Genomic DNA, 20,968 nt, shown 5'->3' with positions numbered 1-20,968 from the left:
CCTAAAGCACACTTCCCTCTCAGTGTTGGAAGCGTTATAGACGCAGAAACTAAGTGCGGAACACCACTGGTGGTGAACCTCCAATATGTGTTTGGCAGGTTTAAGCGCCATAGCTTGCCCTTTACTCAAAGGACCTAATGTGCCCCTAGTTCGTCCCTGTTCTATCTTCATTCCAAAAGGAGAAACACTGTTATGAATGAGTACGCACCTGAAGTAGGTTCCCTGAGCAGATACCTTCCTACGCCTCCCCTCCAAGGGGCCTGTATGAGACACTTCATGATTGCTACCCAGACACATTGTAGAGTTTTCAACTGAGCACAGATGCATCCCCTTCGTGAAAAATTACTGTAGCACAGTTCCCTTATATACTGGAAGTGTTTAAGAGAAGAGGTAGACACTGTGGAACATCACCGGTGTTGTAATTCCAGTATGCATCCTAGAGGCCTAAGTGCCTTACCCTCTACTTCACTCACGGTTTGCAACGTTCTCTCTGTCCGTCCTTGTTCTATCATCTTTTCTCCACTGGAAAGACACTGTGAGAAGTGACATTCCGCCTGAAGGAGTTTCCCTTAAACAGAACATGCTATAGTCTAACGGTTAGACGTCTGTGAATGGAAAGCTATGTGCGCCTATTGCGGTTACCACAGAGTCAGTCCCAAAAGCAACCTTCTTTAACAGACGTAACACTGCAGTGAATCCCTCCTAAAGCACACTTCCCTCTCAGTGTAGGAAGCGTTTTAGACGCAGAAACCAAGTGCGGATCACCACTGGTGGTGAACATCCAATATGTGTTTGGTAGGCTTAAGCGCCATAGCCTGCCCTTTACTCACAGTACCTAATGTGCCCCTAGTCAGTACCTGTTCTATCTCCATATCTCAAAGGAGAAACGCTGTTAAAAATGAGCATGCAACTGAAGTAGGTTCGCTGAACAGATACTTTCCTTTGCATCCCCTCTAAGGGGCCTGTAGGAGAGACTTCATGATTGCTAACCCGACACGTCCTAGAGTTTCCAACTGAGTACAGACGCATCCCTGTCGTGAGAACTTACTGTAGCACCGTTCCCTCATATATGGGAAGTGTTTTGAGAGGTGGTAGACGCTGTGGAACATCCCAGGTGTAGAACTTCCAGTATGCATCATAGAGGCCTAAATGCCTTACCTTTTACTTCACCAAAGGGTTTAATATTCTCTGTGCTCCGTCCTTGTTCTATCTTCTTTCCTCCACTGGAAAGACAAAGTGAGAAATGACCTTCCGCATGAAGGAGTTTCCCTTAAACTGAATTTGCTATAGTCCAATGGTTAAACGTCTTTGAATGGAAAGCTATGTGCGCCTAATGCGGTTACCACAGAGTCAGTCCCAAAAGCTTCCTTCTTTAAAAGACCTAACACTGCAGTGAATCCCTCCTAAAGCACACTTCCCTCTCAGTGTTGGAAGCGTTTTAGACGCAGAAACTAAGTGCGGATCACCACTGGTGGTGAACATCCAATATGTGTTTGTCAGGCTAAGCGCCATAGACTGCCCTTTACTCACAGTACCTACTGTGCCCGTAGTCTTTCCCTTTTCTGTCTTCATCTTCAAAGGAGAAACACTGTTACGAATGAGTAAGCACGTGAAGTACGTTCCCAGAGCAGATACCTTCCTCCGCATCCCCTCTAAGGGGTCTGTATGAGACACTTCATGACTGCTACCCAGACACGTCCTACATTTTCCAACTGAGCACAGACGCTTCCCTGTTGTGAGAACTTGCTGTAGAACAGTTCCCTCAAATATTGGAAGTGTTTTGAGAAGTGGTAGACACTGTGGAACATCCCAAGTGTTGAACTTCCAGTATGCATCATAGAGGCCTAAATGCCTGACCCTTTCCTTCACCAACGGGTTGTAACATTCTCTCTGCTCCGTCCTTGTTCTATCTTCTTTCCTCCACTGGAAAGACACTGTTAGAAGGGACATTCCTCATGAAGATGTTTCCCTTACACAGAACTTGCTATAGTCCAACGGATAGACGTCAGAGACTGGAAAGCTATGTGCGCCTATTGTGGTTACCAAAGAGTCAGTCCCCAAAGCTTTCTTCTTTAACAGACGTAACACTGCAGTGAATCCCTCCTAAAGCACACTTCCCTCTCAGTGTTGGAAGCGTTATAGACGCAGAAACTAAGTGCGGAACACCACTGGTGGTGAACCTCCAATATGTGTTTGGCAGGCTTAAGCGCCATAGCTTGCCCTTTACTCAAAGGACCTAATGTGCCCCTAGTTCGTCCCTGTTCTATCTTCATTCCAAAAGGAGAAACACTGTTATGAATGAGTACTCACCTAAAGTAGGTTCCCTCAGCAGATACCTTCCTACGCCTCCCCTCCAAGGGGCCTGTATGAGACACTTCATGATTGCTACCCAGACACATTGTAGAGTTTTCAACTGAGCACAGATGCATCCCCTTCGTGAAAAATTACTGTAGCACAGTTCCCTTATATATTGGAAGTGTTTAAGAGAAGAGGTAGACACTGTGGAACATCACCGGTGTTGTAATTCCAGTATGCATCATAGAGGCCTAAGTGCCTTACCCTCTACTTCACTCACGGTTTGCAACGTTCTCTCTGTCCGTCCTTGTTCTATCATCTTTTCTCCACTGGAAAGACACTGTGAGAAGTGACATTCCGCCTGAAGGAGTTTCCCTTAAACAGAACATGCTATAGTCTAACGGTTAGACGTCTGTGAATGGAAAGCTATGTGCGCCTATTACGGTTAACACAGAGTCAGTCCCAAAAGCTTCCTTCTTTAACAGACGTAACACTGCAGTGAATCCCTCCTAAAGCACACTTCCCTCTCAGTGTAGGAAGCGTTTTAGACGCAGAAACCAAGTGAGGATCACCACTGGTGGTGAACATCCAATATGTGTTGCTATAGTCCAATGGTTAAACGTCTTTGAATGGAAAGCTATGTGCGCCTAATGCGGTTACCACAGAGTCAGTCCCAAAAGCTTCCTTCTTTAAAAGACCTAACACTGCAGTGAATCCCTCCTAAAGCACACTTCCCTCTCAGTGTTGGAAGCGTTTTAGACGCAGAAACTAAGTGCGGATCACCACTGGTGGTGAACATCCAATATGTGTTTGTCAGGCTAAGCGCCATAGCCTGCCCTTTACTCACAGTACCTAATGTGCCCGTAGTCTTTCCCTTTTCTATCTTCATCTTCAAAGGAGAAACACTGTTACGAATCAGTAAGCACGTGAAGTACGTTCCCAGAGCAGATACCTTCCTCCGCATCCCCTCTAAGGGGTGTGTATGAGACACTTCATGACTGCTACCCAGACACGTCCTACACTTTCCAACTGAGCACAGACGCTTCCCTGTTGTGAGAACTTGCTGTAGAACAGTTCCCTCAAATATTGGAAGTGTTTTGAGAAGTGGTAGACACTGTGGAACATCCCAAGTGTTGAACTTCCAGTATGCATCATAGAGGCCTAAATGCCTGACCCTTTCCTTCACCAACGGGTTGTAACATTCTCTCTGCTCCGTCCTTGTTCTAGCTTCTTTCCTCCACTGGAAAGACACTGTTAGAAGGGACATTCCTCATGAAGATGTTTCCCTTACACAGAACTTGCTATAGTCCAACGGATAGACGTCAGAGACTGGAAAGCTATGTGCGCCTATTGTGGTTACCAAAGAGTCAGTCCCCAAAGCTTTCTTCTTTAACAGACGTAACACTGCAGTGAATCCCTCCTAAAGCACACTTCCCTCTCAGTGTTGGAAGCGTTATAGACGCAGAAACTAAGTGCGGAACACCACTGGTGGTGAACCTCCAATATGTGTTTGGCAGGCTTAAGCGCCATAGCTTGCCCTTTACTCAAAGGACCTAATGTGCCCCTAGTTCGTCCCTGTTCTATCTTCATTCCAAAAGGAGAAACACTGTTATGAATGAGTACGCACCTGAAGTAGGTTCCCTGAGCTGATACCTTCCTACGCCTCCCCTCCAAGGGGCCTGTATGAGACACTTCATGATTGCTACCCAGACACATTGTAGAGTTTTCAACTGAGCACAGATGCATCCCCTTCGTGAAAAATTACTGTAGCACAGTTCCCTTATATACTGGAAGTGTTTAATAGAAGAGGTAGACACTGTGGAACATCACCGGTGTTGTAATTCCAGTATGCATCATAGAGGCCTAAGTGCCTTACCCTCTACTTCACTCACGGTTTGCAACGTTCTCTCTGTCCTTCCTTGTTCTATCATCTTTTCTCCACTGGAGAGACTCTGTGAGAAGTGACATTCCGCCTGAAGGAGTTTCCCTTAAACAGAACATGCTATAGTCTAACGGTTAGACGTCTGTGAATGGAAAGCTATGTGCGCCTATTGCGGTTACCACAGAGTCAGTCCCAAAAGCTTCCTTCTTTAACAGACGTAACACTGCAATGAATCCCTCCTAAAGCACACTTCCCTCTCAGTGTAGGAAGCGTTTTAGACGCAGAAACCAAGTGCGGATCACCACTGGTGGTGAACTTCCAATATGTGTTTGGTAGGCTTAAGCGCCATAGCCTGCCCTTTACTCACAGTACCTAATGTGCCCCTAGTCAGTCCCTGTACTATCTCCATATCTCAAAGGAGAAACGCTGTTATGAATGAGTATGCAACTGAAGTAGGTTCGCTGAGCAGATACTTTCCTTTGCATCCCCTCTAAGGGGCCTGTAGGAGAGACTTCATGATTGCTAACCAGACACATCCTAGAGGTCACAACTGAGTACACACGCATCCCTGTCGTGAGAGCTTACTGTAGCACAGTTCCCTCATATATTGGAAGTGTTTTGAGAGGTGGTAGACGCTGTGGAACATCCCAGGTGTAAAACTTCCAGTATGCATCATAGAGGCCTAAATGCCTTACCCTTTACTTCACCAAAGGGTTTAACATTCTCTGTGCTCCGTCCTTGTTCTATCTTCTTTCCTCCACTGGAAAGACACTGTGAGAAGTGACATTCCGCCTGAAGGAGTTTCCCTTAAACAGAACATGCTATAGTCCAATGGTTAGACGTCTTTGAATGGAAAGCTATGTGCGCCTAATGCGGTTACCACAGAGTCAGTCCCAAAAGCTTCCTTCTTTAATAGACGTAACACAGCAGTGAATCCCTCCTAAAGCACACTTCCCTCTCAGTGTTGGAAGCGTTTTAGACGCAGAAACTAAGTGCGGATCACCACTGGTGGTGAACATCCAATATGTGTTTGTCAGGCTAAGCGCCATAGCCTGCCCTTTACTCACAGTACCTAATGTGCCCGTAGTCTTTCCCTTTTCTATCTTCATCTTCAAAGGAGAAACACTGTTACGAATGAGTAAGCACGTGAAGTACGTTCCCAGAGCAGATACCTTCCTCCGCATCCCCTCTTAGGGGTCTGTATGAGACACTTCATGATTGCTACCCAGACACGTCCTACACTTTCCAACTGAGCACAGACGCTTCCCTGTTGTGAGAACTTGCTGTAGAACAGTTCCCTCAAATATTGGAAGTGTTTTGAGAAGTGGTAGACACTGTGGAACATCCCAAGTGTTGAACTTCCAGTATGCATCATAGAGGCCTAAATGCCTGACCCTTTCCTTCACCAACGGGTTGTAACATTCTCTCTGCTCCGTCCTTGTTCTAGCTTCTTTCCTCCACTGGAAAGACACTGTTAGAAGGGACATTCCTCATGAAGATGTTTCCCTTACACAGAACTTGCTATAGTCCAACGGATAGACGTCAGAGACTGGAAAGCTATGTGCGCCTATTGTGGTTACCAAAGAGTCAGTCCCCAAAGCTTTCTTCTTTAACAGACGTAACACTGCAGTGAATCCCTCCTAAAGCACACTTCCCTCTCAGTGTTGGAAGCGTTATAGACGCAGAAACTAAGTGCGGAACACCACTGGTGGTGAACCTCCAATATGTGTTTGGCAGGCTTAAGCGCCATAGCTTGCCCTTTACTCAAAGGACCTAATGTGCCCCTAGTTCGTCCCTGTTCTATCTTCATTCCAAAAGGAGAAACACTGTTATGAATGAGTACGCACCTAAAGTAGGTTCCCTGAGCAGATACCTTCCTACGCCTCCCCTCCAAGGGGCCTGTATGAGACACTTCATGATTGCTACCCAGACACATTGTAGAGTTTTCAACTGAGCACAGATGCATCCCCTTCGTGAAAAATTACTGTAGCACAGTTCCCTTATATATTGGAAGTGTTTAAGAGAAGAGGTAGACACTGTGGAACATCACCGGTGTTGTAATTCCAGTATGCATCATAGAGGCCTAAGTGCCTTACCCTGTACTTCACTCACGGTTTGCAACGTTCTCTCTGTCCGTCCTTGTTCTATCATCTTTCCTCCACTGGAAAGACACTGTGAGAAGTGACATTCCGCCTGAAGGAGTTTCCCTTAAACAGAACATGCTATAGTCTAACGGTTAGACGTCTGTGAATGGAAAGCTATGTGCGCCTATTGCGGTTACCACAGAGTCACTCCCAAAAGCTTCCTTCTTTAACAGACGTAACACTGCAGTGAATCCCTCCTAAAGCACACTTCCCTCTCAGTGTAGGAAGCGTTTTAGACGCAAAAACCAAGTGCGGATCACCACTGGTGGTGAACATCCAATATGTGTTTGGTAGGCTTAAGCGCCATAGCCTGCCCTTTACTCACAGTACCTAATGTGCCCCTAGTCAGTCCCTGTTCTATCTGCATATCTCAAAGGAGAAACGCTGTTAAAAATGAGTATGCAACTGAAGTAGGTTCGCTGCGCAGATACTTTCCTTTGCATCCCCTCTCAGGGACCTGTAGGAGAGACTTCATGATTGCTAACCCGACACGTCCTAGAGTTTCCAACTGAGTACAGACGCATCCCTGTCGTGAGATATTACTGTAGCACCGTTCCCTCATATATTGGAAGTGTTTTGAGAGGTGGTAGACGCTGTGGAACATCCCAGGTGTAGAACTTCCAGTATGCATCATAGAGGCCTAAATGCCTTACCCTTTACTTCACCAAAGGGTTTAATATTCTCTGTGCTCTGTCCTTGTTCTATCTTCTTTCCTCCACTGGAAAGACAAAGTGAGAAATGACCTTCCGCATGAAGGAGTTTCCCTTAAACTGAATTTGCTATAGTCCAATGGTTAAACGTCTTTGAATGGAAAGCTATGTGCGCCTAATGCGGTTACCACAGAGTCAGTCCCAAAAGCTTCCTTCTTTAAAAGACCTAACACTGCAGTGAATCCCTCCTAAAGCACACTTCCCTCTCAGTGTTGGAAGCGTTTTAGACGCAGAAACTAAGTGCGGATCACCACTGGTGGTGAACATCCAATATGTGTTTGTCAGGCTAAGCGCCATAGCCTGCCCTTTACTCACAGTACCTAATGTGCCCGTAGTCTTTCCCTTTTCTATCTTCATCTTCAAAGGAGAAACACTGTTACGAATCAGTAAGCACGTGAAGTACGTTCCCAGAGCAGATACCTTCCTCCGCATCCCCTCTAAGGGGTGTGTATGAGACACTTCATGACTGCTACCCAGACACGTCCTACACTTTCCAACTGAGCACAGACGCTTCCCTGTTGTGAGAACTTGCTGTAGAACAGTTCCCTCAAATATTGGAAGTGTTTTGAGAAGTGGTAGACACTGTGGAACATCCCAAGTGTTGAACTTCCAGTATGCATCATAGAGGCCTAAATGCCTGACCCTTTCCTTCACCAACGGGTTGTAACATTCTCTCTGCTCCGTCCTTGTTCTAGCTTCTTTCCTCCACTGGAAAGACACTGTTAGAAGGGACATTACTCATGAAGATGTTTCCCTTACACAGAACTTGCTATAGTCCAACGGATAGACGTCAGAGACTGGAAAGCTATGTGCGCCTATTGTGGTTACCAAAGAGTCAGTCCCCAAAGCTTTCTTCTTTAACAGACGTAACACTGCAGTGAATCCCTCCTAAAGCACACTTCCCTCTCAGTGTTGGAAGCGTTATAGACGCAGAAACTAAGTGCGGAACACCACTGGTGGTGAACCTCCAATATGTGTTTGGCAGGCTTAAGCGCCATAGCTTGCCCTTTACTCAAAGGACCTAATGTGCCCCTAGTTCGTCCCTGTTCTATCTTCATTCCAAAAGGAGAAACACTGTTATGAATGAGTACGCACCTGAAGTAGGTTCCCTGAGCTGATACCTTCCTACGCCTCCCCTCCAAGGGGCCTGCATGAGACACTTCATGATTGCTACCCAGACACATTGTAGAGTTTTCAACTGAGCACAGATGCATCCCCTTCGTGAAAAATTACTGTAGCACAGTTCCCTTATATACTGGAAGTGTTTAATAGAAGAGGTAGACACTGTGGAACATCACCGGTGTTGTAATTCCAGTATGCATCATAGAGGCCTAAGTGCCTTACCCTCTACTTCACTCACGGTTTGCAACGTTCTCTCTGTCCTTCCTTGTTCTATCATCTTTTCTCCACTGGAAAGACACTGTGAGAAGTGACATTCCGCCTGAAGGAGTTTCCCTTAAACAGAACATGCTATAGTCTAACGGTTAGACGTCTGTGAATGGAAAGCTATGTGCGCCTATTGCGGTTACCACAGAGTCAGTCCCAAAAGCTTCCTTCTTTAACAGACGTAACACTGCAGTGAATCCCTCCTAAAGCACACTTCCCTCTCAGTGTAGGAAGCGTTTTAGACGCAGAAACCAAGTGCGGATCACCACTGGTGGTGAACTTCCAATATGTGTTTGGTAGGCTTAAGCGCCATAGCCTGCCCTTTACTCACAGTACCTAATGTGCCCCTAGTCAGTCCCTGTACTATCTCCATATCTCAAAGGAGAAACGCTGTTATGAATGAGTATGCAACTGAAGTAGGTTCGCTGAGCAGATACTTTCCTTTGCATCCCCTCTAAGGGGCCTGTAGGAGAGACTTCATGATTGCTAACCAGACACATCCTAGAGGTCACAACTGAGTACACACGCATCCCTGTCGTGAGAGCTTACTGTAGCACAGTTCCCTCATATATTGGAAGTGTTTTGAGAGGTGGTAGACGCTGTGGAACATCCCAGGTGTAAAACTTCCAGTATGCATCATAGAGGCCTAAATGCCTTACCATTTACTTCACCAAAGGGTTTAACATTCTCTGTGCTCCGTCCTTGTTCTATCTTCTTTCCTCCACTGGAAAGACACTGTGAGAAGTGACATTCCGCCTGAAGGAGTTTCCCTTAAACAGAACATGCTATAGTCCAATGGTTAGACGTCTTTGAATGGAAAGCTATGTGCGCCTAATGCGGTTACCACAGAGTCAGTCCCAAAAGCTTCCTTCTTTAATAGACGTAACACAGCAGTGAATCCCTCCTAAAGCACACTTCCCTCTCAGTGTTGGAAGCGTTTTAGACGCAGAAACTAAGTGCGGATCACCACTGGTGGTGAACATCCAATATGTGTTTGTCAGGCTAAGCGCCATAGCCTGCCCTTTACTCACAGTACCTAATGTGCCCGTAGTCTTTCCCTTTTCTATCTTCATCTTCAAAGGAGAAACACTGTTACGAATGAGTAAGCACGTGAAGTACGTTCCCAGAGCAGATACCTTCCTCCGCATCCCCTCTTAGGGGTCTGTATGAGACACTTCATGATTGCTACCCAGACACGTCCTACACTTTCCAACTGAGCACAGACGCTTCCCTGTTGTGAGAACTTGCTGTAGAACAGTTCCCTCAAATATTGGAAGTGTTTTGAGAAGTGGTAGACACTGTGGAACATCCCAAGTGTTGAACTTCCAGTATGCATCATAGAGGCCTAAATGCCTGACCCTTTCCTTCACCAACGGGTTGTAACATTCTCTCTGCTCCGTCCTTGTTCTAGCTTCTTTCCTCCACTGGAAAGACACTGTTAGAAGGGACATTCCTCATGAAGATGTTTCCCTTACACAGAACTTGCTATAGTCCAACGGATAGACGTCAGAGACTGGAAAGCTATGTGCGCCTATTGTGGTTACCAAAGAGTCAGTCCCCAAAGCTTTCTTCTTTAACAGACGTAACACTGCAGTGAATCCCTCCTAAAGCACACTTCCCTCTCAGTGTTGGAAGCGTTATAGACGCAGAAACTAAGTGCGGAACACCACTGGTGGTGAACCTCCAATATGTGTTTGGCAGGCTTAAGCGCCATAGCTTGCCCTTTACTCAAAGGACCTAATGTGCCCCTAGTTCGTCCCTGTTCTATCTTCATTCCAAAAGGAGAAACACTGTTATGAATGAGTACGCACCTAAAGTAGGTTCCCTGAGCAGATACCTTCCTACGCCTCCCCTCCAAGGGGCCTGTATGAGACACTTCATGATTGCTACCCAGACACATTGTAGAGTTTTCAACTGAGCACAGATGCATCCCCTTCGTGAAAAATTACTGTAGCACAGTTCCCTTATATATTGGAAGTGTTTAAGAGAAGAGGTAGACACTGTGGAACATCACCGGTGTTGTAATTCCAGTATGCATCATAGAGGCCTAAGTGCCTTACCCTGTACTTCACTCACGGTTTGCAACGTTCTCTCTGTCCGTCCTTGTTCTATCATCTTTCCTCCACTGGAAAGACACTGTGAGAAGTGACATTCCGCCTGAAGGAGTTTCCCTTAAACAGAACATGCTATAGTCTAACGGTTAGACGTCTGTGAATGGAAAGCTATGTGCGCCTATTGCGGTTACCACAGAGTCAGTCCCAAAAGCTTCCTTCTTTAACAGACGTAACACTGCAGTGAATCCCTCCTAAAGCACACTTCCCTCTCAGTGTAGGAAGCGTTTTAGACGCAAAAACCAAGTGCGGATCACCACTGGTGGTGAACATCCAATATGTGTTTGGTAGGCTTAAGCGCCATAGCCTGCCCTTTACTCACAGTACCTAATGTGCCCCTAGTCAGTCCCTGTTCTATCTGCATATCTCAAAGGAGAAACGCTGTTATGAATGAGTATGCAACTGAAGTAGGTTCGCTGCGCAGATACTTTCCTTTGCATCCCCTCTCAGGGACCTGTAGGAGAGACTTCATGATTGCTAACCCGACACGTCCTAGAGTTTCCAACTGAGTACAGACGCATCCCTGTCGTGAGATATTACTGTAGCACCGTTCCCTCATATATTGGAAGTGTTTTGAGAGGTGGTAGACGCTGTGGAACATCCCAGGTGTAGAACTTCCAGTATGCATCATAGAGGCCTAAATGCCTTACCCTTTACTTCACCAAAGGGTTTAATATTCTCTGTGCTCTGTCCTTGTTCTATCTTCTTTCCTCCACTGGAAAGACAAAGTGAGAAATGACCTTCCGCATGAAGGAGTTTCCCTTAAACTGAATTTGCTATAGTCCAATGGTTAAACGTCTTTGAATGGAAAGCTATGTGCGCCTAATGCGGTTACCACAGAGTCAGTCCCAAAAGCTTCCTTCTTTAAAAGACCTAACACTGCAGTGAATCCCTCCTAAAGCACACTTCCCTCTCAGTGTTGGAAGCGTTTTAGACGCAGAAACTAAGTGCGGATCACCACTGGTGGTGAACATCCAATATGTGTTTGTCAGGCTAAGCGCCATAGCCTGCCCTTTACTCACAGTACCTACTGTGCCCGTAGTCTTTCCCTTTTCTATCTTCATCTTCAAAGGAGAAACACTGTTACGAATGAGTAAGCACGTGAAGTACGTTCCCAGAGCAGATACCTTCCTCCGCATCCCCTCTAAGGGGTCTGTATGAGACACTTCATGACTGCTACCCAGACACGTCCTACACTTTCCAACTGAGCACAGACGCTTCCCTGTTGTGAGAACTTGCTGTAGAACAGTTCCCTCAAATATTGGTAGTGTTTTGAGAAGTGGTAGACATTGTGGAACATCCCAAGTGTTGAACTTCCAGTATGCATCATAGAGGCCTAAATGCCTGACCCTTTCCTTCACCAACGGGTTGTAACATTCTCTCTGCTCCGTCCTTGTTCTATCTTCTTTCCTCCACTGGAAAGACACTGTTAGAAGGGACATTCCTCATGAAGATGTTTCCCTTACACAGAACTTGCTATAGTCCAACGGATAGACGTCAGAGACTGGAAAGCTATGTGCGCCTATTGTGGTTACCAAAGAGTCAGTCCCCAAAGCTTTCTTCTTTAACAGACGTAACACTGCAGTGAATCCCTCCTAAAGCACACTTCCCTCTCAGTGTTGGAAGCGTTATAGACGCAGAAACTAAGTGCGGAACACCACTGGTGGTGAACCTCCAATATGTGTTTGGCAGGCTTAAGCGCCATAGCTTGCCCTTTACTCAAAGGACCTAATGTGCCCCTAGTTCGTCCCTGTTCTATCTTCATTCCAAAAGGAGAAACACTGTTATGAATGAGTACGCACCTAAAGTAGGTTCCCTGAGCAGATACCTTCCTACGCCTCCCCTCCAAGGGGCCTGTATGAGACACTTCATGATTGCTACCCAGACACATTGTAGAGTTTTCAACTGAGCACAGATGCATCCCCTTCGTGAAAAATTACTGTAGCACAGTTCCCTTATATATTGGAAGTGTTTAAGAGAAGAGGTAGACACAGTGGAACATCACCGGTGTTGTAATTCCAGTATGCATCATAGAGGCCTAAGTGCCTTACCCTCTACTTCACTCACGGTTTGCAACGTTCTCTCTGTCCGTCCTTGTTCTATCATCTTTCCTCCACTGGAAAGACACTGTGAGAAGTGACATTCCGCCTGAAGGAGTTTCCCTTAAACAGAACATGCTATAGTCTAACGGTTAGACGTCTGTGAATGGAAAGCTATGTGCGCCTATTACGGTTACCACAGAGTCAGTCCCAAAAGCTTCCTTCTTTAACAGACGTAACACTGCAGTGAATCCCTCCTAAAGCACACTTCCCTCTCAGTGTAGGAAGCGTTTTAGACGCAGAAACCAAGTGAGGATCACCACTGGTGGTGAACATCCAATATGTGTTGCTATAGTCCAATGGTTAAACGTCTTTGAATGGAAAGCTATGTGCGCCTAATGCGGTTACCACAGAGTCAGTCCCAAAAGCTTCCTTCTTTAAAAGACCTAACACTGCAGTGAATCCCTCCTAAAGCACACTTCCCTCTCAGTGTTGGAAGCGTTTTAGACGCAGAAACTAAGTGCGGATCACCACTGGTGGTGAACATCCAATATGTGTTTGTCAGGCTAAGCGCCATAGCCTGCCCTTTACTCACAGTACCTACTGTGCCCGTAGTCTTTCCCTTTTCTATCTTCATCTTCAAAGGAGAAACACTGTTACGAATCAGTAAGCACGTGAAGTACGTTCCCAGAGCAGATACCTTCCTCCGCATCCCCTCTAAGGGGTCTGTATGAGACACTTCATGACTGCTACCCAGACACGTCCTACACTTTCCAACTGAGCACAGACGCTTCCCTGTTGTGAGAACTTGCTGTAGAACAGTTCCCTCAAATATTGGAAGTGTTTTGAGAAGTGGTAGACACTGTGGAACATCCCAAGTGTTGAACTTCCAGTATGCATCATAGAGGCCTAAATGCCTGACCCTTTCCTTCACCAACGGGTTGTAACATTCTCTCTGCTCCGTCCTTGTTCTATCTTCTTTCCTCCACTGGAAAGACACTGTTAGAAGGGACATTCCTCATGAAGATGTTTCCCTTACACAGAACTTGCTATAGTCCAACGGATAGACGTCAGAGACTGGAAAGCTATGTGCGCCTATTGTGGTTACCAAAGAGTCAGTCCCCAAAGCTTTCTTCTTTAACAGACGTAACACTGCAGTGAATCCCTCCTAAAGCACACTTCCCTCTCAGTGTTGGAAGCGTTATAGACGCAGAAACTAAGTGCGGAACACCACTGGTGGTGAACCTCCAATAAGTGTTTGGCAGGCTTAAGCGCCATAGCTTGCCCTTTACTCAAAGGACCTAATGTGCCCCTAGTTCGTCCCTGTTCTATCTTCATTCCAAAAGGAGAAACACTGTTATGAATGAGTACGCACCTGAAGTAGGTTCCCTGAGCAGATACCTTCCTACGCCTCCCCTCCAAGGGGCCTGTATGAGACACTTCATGATTGCTACCCAGACACATTGTAGAGTTTTCAACTGAGCACAGATGCATCCCCTTCGTGAAAAATTACTGTAGCACAGTTCCCTTATATATTGGAAGTGTTTAAGAGAAGAGGTAGACACTGTGGAACATCACCGGTGTTGTAATTCCAGTATGCATCATAGAGGCCTAAGTGCCTTACCCTGTACTTCACTCACGGTTTGCAACGTTCTCTCTGTCCGTCCTTGTTCTATCATCTTTTCTCCACTGGAAAGACACTGTGAGAAGTGACATTCCGCCTGAAGGAGTTTCCCTTAAACAGAACATGCTATAGTCTAACGGTTAGACGTCTGTGAATGGAAAGCTATGTGCGCCTATTGCGGTTACCACAGAGTCAGTCCCAAATGCAACCTTCTTTAACAGACGTAACACTGCAGTGAATCCCTCCTAAAGCACACTTCCCTCTCAGTGTAGGAAGCGTTTTAGACGCAGAAACCAAGTGCGGATCACCACTGGTGGTGAACATCCAATATGTGTTTGGTAGGCTTAAGCGCCATAGCCTGCCCTTTACTCACAGTACCTAATGTGCCCCTAGTCAGTCCCTGTTCTATCTCCATATCTCAAAGGAGAAACGCTGTTAAAAATGAGCATGCAAATGAAGTAGGTTCGCTGAACAGATACTTTCCTTTGCATCCCCTCTAAGGGGCCTGTAGGAGAGACTTCATGATTGCTAACCCGACACGTCCTAGAGTTTCCAACTGAGTACAGACGCATCCCTGTCGTGAGAACTTACTGTAGCACCGTTCCCTCATATATGGGAAGTGTTTTGAGAGGTGGTAGACGCTGTGGAACATCCCAGGTGTAGAACTTCCAGTATGCATCATAGAGGCCTAAATGCCTTACCCTTTACTTCACCAAAGGGTTTAATATTCTCTGTGCTCCGTCCTTGTTCTATCTTCTTTCCTCCACTGGAAAGACAAAGTGAGAAATGACCTTCCGCATGAAGGAGTTTCCCTTAAACTGAATTTGCTATAGTCCAATGGTTAAACGTCTTTGAATGGAAAGCTATGTGCGCCTAATGCGGTTACCACAGAGTCAGTCCCAAAAGCTTCCTTCTTTAAAAGACCTAACACTGCAGTGAATCCCTCCTAAAGCACACTTCCCTCTCAGTGTTGGAAGCGTTTTAGACGCAGAAACTAAGTGCGGATCACCACTGGTGGTGAACATCCAATATGTGTTTGTCAGGCTAAGCGCCATAGCCTGCCCTTTACTCACAGTACCTACTGTGCCCGTAGTCTTTCCCTTTTCTGTCTTCATCTTCAAAGGAGAAACACTGTTACGAATGAGTAAGCACGTGAAGTACGTTCCCAGAGCAGATACCTTCCTCCGCATCCCCTCTAAGGGGTGTGTATGAGACACTTCATGACTGCTACCCAGACACGTCCTACACTTTCCAACTGAGCACAGACGCTTCCCTGTTGTGAGAACTTGCTGTAGAACAGTTCCCTCAAATATTGGAAGTGTTTTGAGAAGTGGTAGACACTGTGGAACATCCCAAGTGTTGAACTTCCAGTATGCATCATAGAGGCCTAAATGCCTGACCCTTTCCTTCACCAACGGGTTGTAACATTCTCTCTGCTCCGTCCTTGTTCTATCTTCTTTCCTCCACTGGAAAGACACTGTTAGAAGGGACATTCCTCATGAAGATGTTTCCCTTACACAGAACTTGCTATAGTCCAACGGATAGACGTCAGAGACTGGAAAGCTATGTGCGCCTATTGTGGTTACCAAAGAGTAATTCCCCAAGCTTTCTTCTTTAACAGATGTAACACTGCAGTGAATCCCTCCAAAGCACACTTCCCTCTCAGTGGTGGAAGCGTTATAGACGCAGAAACTAAGTGCGGAACACCACTGGTGGTGAACCTCCAATATGTGTTTGGCAGGCTTAAGCGCCATAGCTTGCCCTTTACTCAAAGGACCTAATGTGCCCCTAGTTCGTCCCTGTTCTATCTTCATTCCAAAAGGAGAAACACTGTTATGAATGAGTACGCACCTGAAGTAGGTTCCCTGAGCAGATACCTTCCTACGCCTCCCCTCCAAGGGGCCTGTATGAGACACTTCATGATTGCTACCCAGACACATTGTAGAGTTTTCAACTGAGCACAGATGCATCCCCTTCGTGAAAAATTACTGTAGCACAGTTCCTTATATATTGGAAGTGTTTAAGAGAAGAGGTAGACACTGTGGAACATCACCGGTGTTGTAATTCCAGTATGCATCATAGAGGCCTAAGTGCCTTACCCTGTACTTCACTCACGGTTTGCAACGTTCTCTCTGTCCGTCCTTGTTCTATCATCTTTCCTCCACTGGAAAGACACTGTGAGAAGTGACATTCCGCCTGAAGGAGTTTCCCTTAAACAGAACATGCTATAGTCTAACGGTTAGACGTCTGTGAATGGAAAGCTATGTGCGCCTATTACGGTTAACACAGAGTCAGTCCCAAAAGCTTCCTTCTTTAACAGACGTAACACTGCAGTGAATCCCTCCTAAAGCACAATTCCCTCTCAGTGTAGGAAGCGTTTTAGACGCAGAAACCAAGTGAGGATCACCACTGGTGGTGAACATCCAATATGTGTTGCTATAGTCCAATGGTTAAACGTCTTTGAATGGAAAGCTATGTGCGCCTAATGCGGTTACCACAGAGTCAGTCCCAAAAGCTTCCTTCTTTAAAAGACCTAACACTGCAGTGAATCCCTCCTAAAGCACACTTCCCTCTCAGTGTTGGAAGCGTTTTAGACGCAGAAACTAAGTGCGGATCACCACTGGTGGTGAACATCCAATATGTGTTTGTCAGGCTAAGCGCCATAGCCTGCCCTTTACTCACAGTACCTACTGTGCCCGTAGTCTTTCCCTTTTCTATCTTCATCTTCAAAGGAGAAACACTGTTACGAATCAGTAAGCACGTGAAGTACGTTCCCAGAGCAGATACCTTCCTCCGCATCCCCTCTAAGGGGTCTGTATGAGACACTTCATGACTGCTACCCAGACACGTCCTACACTTTCCAACTGAGCACAGACGCTTCCCTGTTGTGAGAACTTGCTGTAGAACAGTTCCCTCAAATATTGGAAGTGTTTTGAGAAGTGGTAGACACTGTGGAACATCCCAAGTGTTGAACTTCCAGTATGCATCATAGAGGCCTAAATGCCTGACCCTTTCCTTCACCAACGGGTTGTAACATTCTCTCTGCTCCGTCCTTGTTCTATCTTCTTTCCTCCACTGGAAAGACACTGTTAGAAGGGACATTCCTCATGAAGATGTTTCCCTTACACAGAACTTGCTATAGTCCAACGGATAGACGTCAGAGACTGGAAAGCTATGTGCGCCTATTGTGGTTACCAAAGAGTCAGTCCCCAAAGCTTTCTTCTTTAACAGACGTAACACTGCAGTGAATCCCTCCTAAAGCACACTTCCCTCTCAGTGGTGGAAGCGTTATAGACGCAGAAACTAAGTGCGGAACACCACTGGTGGTGAACCTCCAATATGTGTTTGGCAGGCTTAAGCGCCATAGCTTGCCCTTTACTCAAAGGACCTAATGTGCCCCTAGTTCGTCCCTGTTCTATCTTCATTCCAAAAGGAGAAACACTGTTATGAATGAGTACGCACCTGAAGTAGGTTCCCTGAGCAGATACCTTCCTACGCCTCCCCTCCAAGGGGCCTGCATGAGACACTTCATGATTGCTACCCAGACACATTGTAGAGTTTTCAACTGAGCACAGATGCATCCCCTTCGTGAAAAATTACTGTAGCACAGTTCCCTTATATACTGGACGTGTTTAAGAGAACAGGTAGACACTGTGGAACATCACCGGTGTTGTAATTCCAGTATGCATCATAGAGGCCTAAGTGCCTTACCCTCTACTTCACTCACGGTTTGCAACGTTCTCTCTGTCCGTCCTTGTTCTATCATCTTTTCTCCACTGGAAAGACACTGTGAGAAGTGACATTCCGCCTGAAGGAGTTTCCCTTAAACAGAACATGCTATAGTCTAACGGTTAGACGTCTGTGAATGGAAAGCTATGTGCGCCTATTACGGTTACCACAGAGTCAGTCCCAAAAGCTTCCTTCTTTAACAGACGTAACACTGCAGTGAATCCCTCCTAAAGCACACTTCCCTCTCAGTGTAGGAAGAGTTTTAGACGCAGAAACCAAGTGAGGATCACCACTGGTGGTGAACATCCAATATGTGTTGCTATAGTCCAATGGTTAAACGTCTTTGAATGGAAAGCTATGTGCGCCTAATGCGGTTACCACAGAGTCAGTCCCAAAAGCTTCCTTCTTTAAAAGACCTAACACTGCAGTGAATCCCTCCTAAAGCACACTTCCCTCTCAGTGTTGGAAGCGTTTTAGACGCAGAAACTAAGTGCGGATCACCACTGGTGGTGAACATCCAATATGTGTTTGTCAGGCTAAGCGCCATAGCCTGCCCTTTACTCACAGTACCTACTGTGCCCGTAGTCTTTCCCTTTTCTGTCTTCATCTTCAAAGGAGAAACACTGTTACGAATGAGTAAGCACGTGAAGTACGTTCCCAGAGCAGATACCTTCCTCTGCATCCCCTCTAAGGGGTCTGTATGAGACACTTCATGACTGTTACCCAGACACGTCCTACACTTTCCAACTGAGCACAGACGCTTCCCTGTTGTGAGAACTTGCTGTAGAACAGTTCCCTCAAATATTGGAAGTGTTTTGAGAAGTGGTAGACACTGTGGAACATCCCAAGTGTTGAACTTCCAGTATGCATCATAGAGGCCTAAATGCCTGACCCTTTACTTCACCAACGGGTTGTAACATTCTCTCTGCTCCGTCCTTGTTCTATCTTCTTTCCTCCACTGGAAAGACACTGTTAGAAGGGACATTCCTCATGAAGATGTTTCCCTTACACAGAACTTGCTATAGTCCAACGGATAGACGTCAGAGACTGGAAAGCTATGTGCGCCTATTGTGGTTACCAAAGAGTCAGTCCCCAAAGCTTTCTTCTTTAACAGACGTAACACTGCAGTGAATCCCTCCTAAAGCACACTTCCCTCTCAGTGTTGGAAGCGTTATAGACGCAGAAACTAAGTGCGGAACACCACTGGTGGTGAACCTCCAATATGTGTTTGGCAGGCTTAAGCGCCATAGCTTGCCCTTTACTCAAAGGACCTAATGTGCCCCTAGTTCGTCCCTGTTCTATCTTCATTCCAAAAGGAGAAACACTGTTATGAATGAGTACGCACCTGAAGTAGGTTCCCTGAGCAGATACCTTCCTACGCCTCCCCTCCAAGGGGCCTGTATGAGACACTTCATGATTGCTACCCAGACACATTGTAGAGTTTTCAACTGAGCACAGATGCATCCCCTTCGTGAAAAATTACTGTAGCACAGTTCCCTTATATACTGGAAGTGTTTAAGAGAAGAGGTAGACACTGTGGAACATCACCGGTGTTGTAATTCCAGTATGCATCATAGAGGCCTAAGTGCCTTACCCTCTACTTCACTCACGGTTTGCAACGTTCTCTCTGTCCGTCCTTGTTCTATCATCTTTTCTCCACTGGAAAGACACTGTGAGAAGTGACATTCCGCCTGAAGGAGTTTCCCTTAAACAGAACATGCTATAGTCTAACGGTTAGACGTCTGTGAATGGAAAGCTATGTGCGCCTATTGCGGTTACCACAGAGTCAGTCCCAAAAGCTTCCTTCTTTAACAGACGTAACACTGCAGTGAATCCCTCCTAAAGCACACTTCCCTCTCAGTGTAGGAAGCGTTTTAGACGCAGAAACCAAGTGCGGATCACCACTGGTGGTGAACTTCCAATATGTGTTTGGTAGGCTTAAGCGCCATAGCCTGCCCTTTACTCACAGTACCTAATGTGCCCCTAGTCAGTCCCTGTACTATCTCCATATCTCAAAGGAGAAACGCTGTTATGAATGAGTATGCAACTGTAGTAGGTTCGCTGAGCAGATACTTTCCTTTGCATTCCCTCTAAGGGGCCTGTAGGAGAGACTTCATGATTGCTAACCAGACACATCCTAGAGGTCACAACTGAGTACACACGCATCCCTGTCGTGAGAGCTTACTGTAGCACAGTTCCCTCATATATTGGAAGTGTTTTGAGAGGTGGTAGACGCTGTGGAACATCCCAGGTGTAAAACTTCCAGTATGCATCATAGAGGCCTAAATGCCTTACCCTTTACTTCACCAAAGGGTTTAACATTCTCTGTGCTCCTTCCTTGTTCTATCTTCTTTCCTCCACTGGAAAGACACTGTGAGAAGTGACATTCCGCCTGAAGGAGTTTCCCTTAAACAGAACATGCTATAGTCCAATGGTTAGACGTCTTTGAATGGAAAGCTATGTGCGCCTAATGCGGTTACCACAGAGTCAGTCCCAAAAGCTTCCTTCTTTAATAGACGTAACACAGCAGTGAATCCCTCCTAAAGCACACTTCCCTCTCAGTGTTGGAAGCGTTTTAGACGCAGAAACTAAGTGCGGATCACCACTGGTGGTGAACATCCAATATGTGTTTGTCAGGCTAAGCGCCATAGCCTGCCCTTTACTCACAGTACCTACTGTGCCCGTAGTCTTTCCCTTTTCTATCTTCATCTTCAAAGGAGAAACACTGTTACGAATCAGTAAGCACGTGAAGTACGTTCCCAGAGCAGATACCTTCCTCCGCATCCCCTCTAAGGGGTCTGTATGAGACACTTCATGACTGCTACCCAGACACGTCCTACACTTTCCAACTGAGCACAGACGCTTCCCTGTTGTGAGAACTTGCTGTAGAACAGTTCCCTCAAATATTGGAAGTGTTTTGAGAAGTGGTAGACACTGTGGAACATCCCAAGTGTTGAACTTCCAGTATGCATCATAGAGGCCTAAATGCCTGACCCTTTCCTTCACCAACGGGTTGTAACATTCTCTCTGCTCCGTCCTTGTTCTAGC

The sequence above is a fragment of the Neovison vison genome, chromosome 14 (genome assembly GCF_020171115.1).
Source record: "Neovison vison isolate M4711 chromosome 14, ASM_NN_V1, whole genome shotgun sequence".
NCBI classification, from domain to species: Eukaryota; Metazoa; Chordata; class Mammalia; order Carnivora; family Mustelidae; genus Neogale; species Neogale vison.
The sequence above is the reverse complement of the archived record's forward strand: the minus strand, read 5'-3'. Positions refer to the sequence as shown.